Source organism: Aristolochia californica, unplaced genomic scaffold (genome assembly GCF_029961685.1).
Source record: "Aristolochia californica isolate CCGP_79_NKW_82.1479 unplaced genomic scaffold, dmAriCali1.0.hap1 SCAF_4, whole genome shotgun sequence".
NCBI classification, from domain to species: Eukaryota; Viridiplantae; Streptophyta; class Magnoliopsida; order Piperales; family Aristolochiaceae; genus Aristolochia; species Aristolochia californica.
In genome coordinates, this window is record NW_027182103.1 from 37,705,289 (window position 1) to 37,713,397 (window position 8,109).

Below are 8,109 nucleotides of genomic sequence, written 5' to 3' on the forward strand. Positions count from 1 at the left end.
AGACGCAGGGAAATCCAAAGCCTAACAGAGGGGACCAAGCTTTGGGCAAATCGGAAGGGTTTTCTGCTACAACGTCGTTGGAACTGGACGATTTGGGTGCGACCTTCCATCTGAAATTGGGGACAATGGCAATCTCCAAACAGGTACGTCATGCGTAAAAATCTCGAGCAGGGCAAGGGGACCCAAAATTTCCGAAATCACACCAACGAGGATCAAGGCAAGCCAAAACTCCTTGCCGAACAGGAGAACATAATATTTTTGACGTTTATTCCGACCAGGATGTGTTTCCGAGAACCCTCCGTCTCAAAAAATCTCCAACCAGCGAAGCCCCAAAGGGCTGCTATTCACCATCAAAAACTGTGGAGGCTCCGTCGGTGTCATCGGAAACAACTCCGGTGGGATTTGACTTTCGGCCGCAACCTCTCACTCTCAATCTCTTCCTTGGCAGTCCAGTGGGGAACCAACATCAACGTCTTTTGGGGTAAGCTTCTAACATGCCCTCAATTGATATGTATAAACGAATTTTCCATGGGGGTGACCGGGCTCCTAGGCGTTGAGCAGCAACAATGCTGCTCAAATTTTTGAACTGGGGGTTTTCTCTTCCGGGAGGCAGAGAAACAACACCGTTTTGGCGAAATTACGGCTGGTGTGTATGAATTCTGAGAGGGAATTTTTCTGGGGGCGCCATGATCGATTGGAAAAATTTTATGGGTCTTGTTTTATTTTTCTACTGTTGAGAAAAGTAGCAGTGAGCCTCTTCCAATTTCTGTTGCACGCGTGGATGAAGGACATGTTTCATATTCTTTGAAGTTGCAATTTTTTTTGTGGACGAATTATGATGTTGTGGATGCACACTGCAACAGCGTGTATGTTTCATTCATGGAGTTTCAAGAAATGGAGACTAATGGCTGCGAGACAAACGCCATTATGTATAGGAACCTAGCTCTTGGCTGTTTGACAGCTGGCTTGGTAGAAGAATCACTAAAGACACTTCAGATCAGATCAGATCAGACTACAAGCAGTTGGGTTAGGAGATCAACACCGTGGATGGAATCCACACTTTTACTTGTTGAAATAATTGCTGATATGGGTGTGGCAAATTTTAAGAAAATATTTGGTGGGTATGGAAACATTACGAACGTTGTAGTGATGAGAGAATGAGATGGGAAATTCCAATGTTTTGGATTTGTTAATTTTGAAAATGCAGCAAATGCTGCTCTTACCGTTGAGGGGCTTCATGACATACAAATTGATGACAAGGAGTGGTATTTTGGGAAGGCTCTGAAGAAATCAAAAAGGGAGATGGGATTGAAGGGACGGTTTGAGCAGATTTATAAGGCGACAGTAGAGAAGTTCCAAGGGGTGAACCTGTACTGGAAGAACCTAATTGACAACATAGATGATGAGCAGCTGAACGAATTGTTTTCTGAGTTTGGTCTAATTACTTCACGCAAGGTTTTTGCAGTGAACTTGATAAATGTGTTGCGTGGAATATATGCTATCATAACAAGTAGTTCTAAGGGCCCTGTTGTGATAGGAGATTCACAGGATAGTAAGTTAAATTTGTCATTTTTTGGTTCTACAAAGTATGGAGATAGATTTCTTAGTTCTGCACAGAAGGCTATTGCCAATGGGGAAATGGTTTATGTGAACCTTGACTGGACAAAAGCAATACCCCACCCAGTCGACCGGGTGGAGTATGAGTTGTGGACCAATAGCAATGATGAGTGTGGGCCTAAGTGTGACATGCTGATGCAATTTGGGAAGAATACAGCAGTATGCATTAGGGCTGTATCTAATGGTAAGAATGCATTTGTGCTGAATGACTAGGCTATTTGTGCTAAAATTACTGATTTTCTATCTGCTACAGATTTTGAGCCTCCACTTATCCCACCTATGACAATACAAGATCCAGATGATAAGAAACCTAAGGATGGGAATGAGAGAGCTAAGATTCCAGATCCTGGAGCTATAAAGCCTAACAATTGGGATGAAGTTGCCCCAATTGAAATGGAAGATGAGAAGGCAGAGAAGCCAGACAGATGGTTGGATGGTGAACCAGAGGAGATTGTCGACACTGAAGCTAAGAAGCCCGAAGATTGGGATGTTGATGAGGATGGTGCATGGGAGGCACCGAAGATTGATAATCCTAAGTGTGAGTCTGCTCCTGGCTATGGTGAGTGGAAAAGACCTATGATGAGAAACCCGGTTTACAAGGATAAATGGAATGCACCATTGATTGATAACCCTAACAATAAGGGTATCTGGAAGCCAAGGCAGATTCCTAACCCTGAGTACTTCGAGCTTGATAAACCTGACTTTGAGCCCATTGCAACTATTGTAATGGAGATATGGACGATGCAGGATGGGGTATTTTCTGACAATATTTTGCGAGCTAGGGTTGAGGAGACTGCAAAATCTGTCAGGGTGACTGCATGGAAGCCTAAGTTTGAATTGGAGAAGGAAACGCAGCAAGAAGAGGATGTTGCAACATCTGGTGGACTTTCTGGTGTTCATAAGATCTTTGATGTGCTATACCAGATTGCAGATATTCCTTTCTTAGCAGCATATAAGTTCAAGATCATTGATGTCATTGAGATGGGAGGGTGTCAGCCTAACCTTACTATTGGCATTCTGGTCTCCGTGGTTGTTGTCCTTGTTACAGTCATTTTTAGGGTTATCTGTGGTGGAAAGAAACAAGATCCTATCGAGTACCGCTCAAGGAAAAGAAAAGCTATGAAGCTAAAGGTGACAAACAAGGAACTAGTAGTGAGAAGGAAGATAAAAATGAGAAGGAAGATGTTGTTGCCCCACGCCCAAGGCGGTGTAGAAGGGACACATAAAACTACAAGTGGGAGATCCAAAATTTTGAGGGGAGTTGGTTATGTAGTCTTGAAGTTCAGGTAAAAAAAAATATTTCTTCTCTAGTTGGATGCTCTAGTTTTCTAGCCCAGAGGGCTGACACAAATACCGTGGTTAACACTTGAGAATGGATGGAGACATCGACACGGGCAAGCAGACCCACCTTCAAGCTTGAGGACAAGCTCGTTCTTCCAAGGGGGTGTAATGTTATGCACGTATTAACATTATTATTTTGATTGTTTTTCTTTAATTACTTATTTTATTTCAATTTTAGGCCATATAGGTATTTTGGGAATATTTCATTTATAGGGCTATTTTAGTAATATTTTATCTTAAACTCTGTAAGGGTGAACCCTACTTAAGGGGTAAGAGTAATGAGAAAGACAAGCATTGATTTTAGGTTAATCAGGGTTTTGATTTCTCCTCAACGAGCTCAGGGGTGTGCGTTCTCCTTAACGAACCTAGGGTTTTCAAGCTTCCCTTTGGCTTGAACTTCGTCTTCCTCTTCTCCTTCCCTACGAATCCTTGTGTGAGATCCGGGACCATAACAGTGTGGTGTCAGCTAGTGTTTCTAGGGGCTGAGTAGTTTCTGCAGCATGGGGCACAACCGATTGAGGAGAGCCTGGTACAGAAGATAAACCTGGAGGAGCATTATTAGAACAATATAGAGAGTCTTCAAAAAATGTGACATCCCAAGACACAAGTAAACGTTGAAGAGAGGGATTATAGCAAACATAATCCTTTTGTGTGTAAGAGTATCCTAAGAAGATACACTTCACGGATTTGGGATCAAGTTTACTGTGTTTTGGGGAGGAAATATGGACAAAACATTGATAGTCGAAGACTCTCAAAGGCAGTGAAAAGGATCATCATCAGGTAATAATAGACAGTAGGGAGATTTTTTACCTAGAATGGAAGAGAGTAACCGTTTTATAAGAAAACATGCGGTAAGAACTGCATGCGGCCAATAAAAATATGGAACTTTCATGGCATATAGTAAACCATGAGCTACCTCAAGAATATGACAGTTCTTTCGTTCGACTACACCATTTTGTTGAGAGGTGTAGGCACATGATGTCTAATGAATAATGTCATTTTCTTGACAAAACGAGTCCAGGTCTTTGGATGTGTATTCTTTGGCAATATCTGACCGAAGGACTTTAATTTTTTGTCCAAACTAAGTGAGTACCATGGCATGAAAAGATTTAAATATCAATGGTATTTCAGAACACTCTTTAAGCAAAAAACACCTAGTGGTACAAGTGAAGTCATCAATGAATGTAATAAAATATTTCACGTGAGAAATATTGGAGACACTCAAGGGTCCTCATACATCAATATGAATTAACAAAAAAGGAGAGACACTTTTAATTTCTAGACGAGGTGAGTATGTAAACCTCTGATGTTTACTCATTTGACATGCTTCACAATGAAGGTCCAACCCGCTTTAGGGAAAAAATGATGGAGAGTTTGGGTGTGCCATAACTTGGTTTCAATGTCACAGGTGGATGCATTATTTATTTATGGAACATCCAGGTAGTAGAGCCCCTCTTGTTCACAGTCTCCACCAATCACCCGCTACATTGTAAGATCCTAAAACACACATGAAGTGGATGAGAAAGTGATAGAGCAATTAAAATGTTTGGTGAGCTGACTAACCGATAAAAGATTCAAATGGAAAGTAGGATCGAAATGGATATCAATGAGCGGAAGCGATGGTGTAACAGAAGTGGATCCTTTCCCTTGAACTTTAGTTTGTGAACCATTAGCTATGGTAACAAATTTATGTGAAAGACATGGAGAAACTGAGTAGAGAAGATGTTTGTTACCTGTAAGATGCTCGGAGGCTCCGGAGTCAATTATTCAAGATGAAGAGGAGGCAGAACACATACTTGAAGCGGTGGTGGCAGCAATTGGTGAAGAAGTACTTGGGGAGGACCCCATCATGGTCTTCATTTTCTAGAATAGCTCATAGTCTTCATCAGTAAAAGTATACTTTGGAGTTGTTGTGGTAAACTGCTCTACCTTTGTATCACTCACTAAGGCTTGGTGAGCCTTATTCACATTACCTTTATAACATCTTTCGCGAGTGGCCCAATCTACCACATATAGAGCATTCTTTCAGGTGAAAGCATGTGTCTCTAGTGTGGCCATATCCCTTACAATGGGTGCATTCCTTCCCATTTGTTCGGTCAAAACCAGTTCTTCTACCTCTTCCTCTTCCTCCTCTATAAAAAATGCCTTGGCCTCGCCTTGGTCAAATGGTGTTCTCCTATGTCTAGAGTATATAGAGGATGGTATTTCAGTAGTAGAGGGAGAAGCGTCTGGAATACGAAGAAGTGTAGCACATACATCATCAAAAGTGGGAACCGCGGAAGTGCTAAAAAGGTGAGTCTTAGCAACTTCAAGATATGGTTTAATGTTAGCAAGGCATATGGCAGTTATCAAGGCCTCTTTCTATTTATCTTGGACAAAGATATCTGTAGAGGTTGGCTGGGCAAGTTTCCATTCTTGAAGAAAGCCTCGAAAGTGAGCCAAATATTCATGTATATTGTCTCCTTATTTGGTGGAAAGCATCCTTTGTAAAATATCATATGGCCTTTTATAAGTTGTCGGAGATTGAATACAACTTGGTGCATGTCTCCCAAATTTGTTTAGCCGTCTCTAAATGAATGACATTATTGGAGACATGTTCTTCCATACTATTTATAAGCCAACTAGTAACGAATGTATCCTCCTTTAACCATTTGTTATAGAATATATCATCTTCATCAATATGTGGTCCACGGTTGGTGAGATGACCAACTAGGTCCTTTGTGATAAGAAACTGACGAACCGATGTGGACCAATTCAAAAAATTTGATACCCCCCCCCCCATAAGGGTACAGTTGTGATTCTGCGTATGTCACTCTTGTGACTCATATTATCTTCAGCCATAGTAGGCAAATCAAGTAAAATAGTTCTCTAATCAAGTAATCAAAATATGACCAAGTGGAAGGCTTTAACCAACTCGGTTAATGGAGATGCTTAGCATAAATGCTAAGTAATTAATTTTAATGGATAATGACTCATAAAATGCTCAAAATCATCCTTCTTTCTTCTAGAATCTTGTTCCCATAGATTTATGAAAAAAATTCAATATGCACTGGTCTCGGTCAAAGTATTGTGCAAACCGACAAAAACTGCCTTGATAATCTTTTCTAATCAAAGATAATCCAAGATGCATATATTCTCATAATTTCATACGATGAAAACATGCATAAGGACATCTCTAAACCACCTCTTAATACCAAAAACCAATAGCATAAAATTAATAATATCATAAATAAATACTTACCTCTTGAGCTTCAATCCTGCTTCATAAGGAGCCTTCTATGAGCAGCTTTTAGGGGGGGTTAGTCAACTTGAAGTCCGAGATGAAGATCAATCGCATGACACCCTTCATCAATTGGAGTCGTTAATGGAGCACAAATGACATTTCATCTGGATGCTAGGGATGAAGTGGTCCTTCTTCTCCACGTTTTAAAATCCTTCATCTCGTTGAAGACCATTTTTTATCTTCTTCGAGATGAAGGACGTGCGTGGCTTGGTTTTTTTTCCCCCCTCTCTCGTGCGTCCTCATTTCCCTTTTTTCCTCCCTCTCTCCCGCACCCCCTCTCTCGTCTCCCTGCGCCCCCAACGTCGTTGCTCCCTCTCTTCTCTCGGACTCTCGTCTCCAGCCTCCATCTCTGCTCCCTCTCGTCTTTGGCCTCTGTCTCTCGATCTTCTCTCGGACTCGCCCTCTCTCTCACACCCCCTCTCTCGTCTCCGTGCCTCCCTCTCTTCTCTTAGGCTCGCTCTCCATTTTTCTCTCTCGCTTCTCTCTCTCTCTTATCCCTCTCGACCTCCCTTTCTTCTCTCTCTTCTCCCTCTCTTCTCCCTTTCAGCCTCCCACTCCCTTCTCTCTGGCTATTCTCCTTTCACCAAAAATACCTTCCAATTTCGTTCGATTTAATCATTTTGATTTCGAAGATGAAGATGAAGATGAACTTGTCCACACCAACACCCTATTTCGAAGATTTCGAACATGAACTTGTCCACACTAACACCCATTTCGAAGATGAAGATCATGTAGATGCATGAGATGAAGATGAAGATGAAGATCAAATTTCCAGTTTGTTGACACCCATAGAGCATAATGGGGATCCTAACTTAGTAGTTCTGATACCATGTTGAATTTAGGACCCCATGAATAATACCTCGAGCTAGGGGAGAGAGAAATAAAAAAAAGGAAAAAGAGAAGAGCTCTCAGGTAGAGAGAGAAGGAAGCAAAATAAAAGATAGTAGAGAGAGAGCACATAAGATTACATTATCTATTTAAGAGACTACTTTATCTCAACTTCTAACTCTTCTTTAATCAAGTGAAACAAGATAGAAACCACTTCATGATCTTATCTTTGTGGGTCCCACTTGATCTTCCAGCTCATGTCGATAGAGATACCAGCTTGTGGTATCCTTGTGGGTCCCACTTGATCTTCAAATCTTCTATTTAATTCCAGCACATGTTCCTTATCTCTTAGCTAGAGCCACTTTGTATGAAGACTCTTGTTGACACCTCTCGAACTCATGGTGGGTCCCACTTGCTTGTGTAGCCATGGTGGGTCTCACATTGTAGCAGTCAAGTTCTGATTGATTTATTGATCATGCTTTATATTTTTGGCATGTGCACTTCTGGTTGATTGATCATTGGCAGATGTTGATCAATAAATCTAGTTCCAGATTTCTAGGTACAATTTCAAAGCATGAGAAATTTTATTCCTAAGCGGTTCTAACATGTTTAAAACATATGTATGCATCGGAAAAGGTCCCTACAAGAGAAAATGTCCCTCATGCCTTCGTCATGAGGTTTGCTCCTTCAGAGCCTTATAGCGTAGCGCTTATGCAACATAGCTTTACTACTCAAGTAGGAGCTTTCTTTAAGTGTAATAGTGTACTTTAAAAGCATTGACATGTAGACAATCAATCTTGACCTAAAGCTCCAAAGATTTCCATTGCACATCAAGTTTGAAGACTTGTGACTACTCTCTTACATAAACTGAGTTTTTGTGATTTTTCTAGATTGCCTAAGTTGTAGTCTTCAATTCTTTGCTTCTTCCTTCTGAGACTGCTTCTTCAAGATGACTTTGACACAATAGTGAAGCTCAAGGTCTTTGAGAAGCTTTTATCGGTTCTTTGCATAGACCTTGATTTGAGTGTCTTGAAGGAGTT

General features: G+C 41.0%; 1 pseudogene; it reads left to right on the forward strand.

The window, feature by feature from the left end:
- The first annotated feature begins 894 nt into the window (after window positions 1-894).
- Window positions 895-2,843, forward strand: LOC137963301 (calnexin homolog 1-like; annotated as a pseudogene).
- The last annotated feature ends 5,266 nt before the right edge of the window (window positions 2,844-8,109 follow it).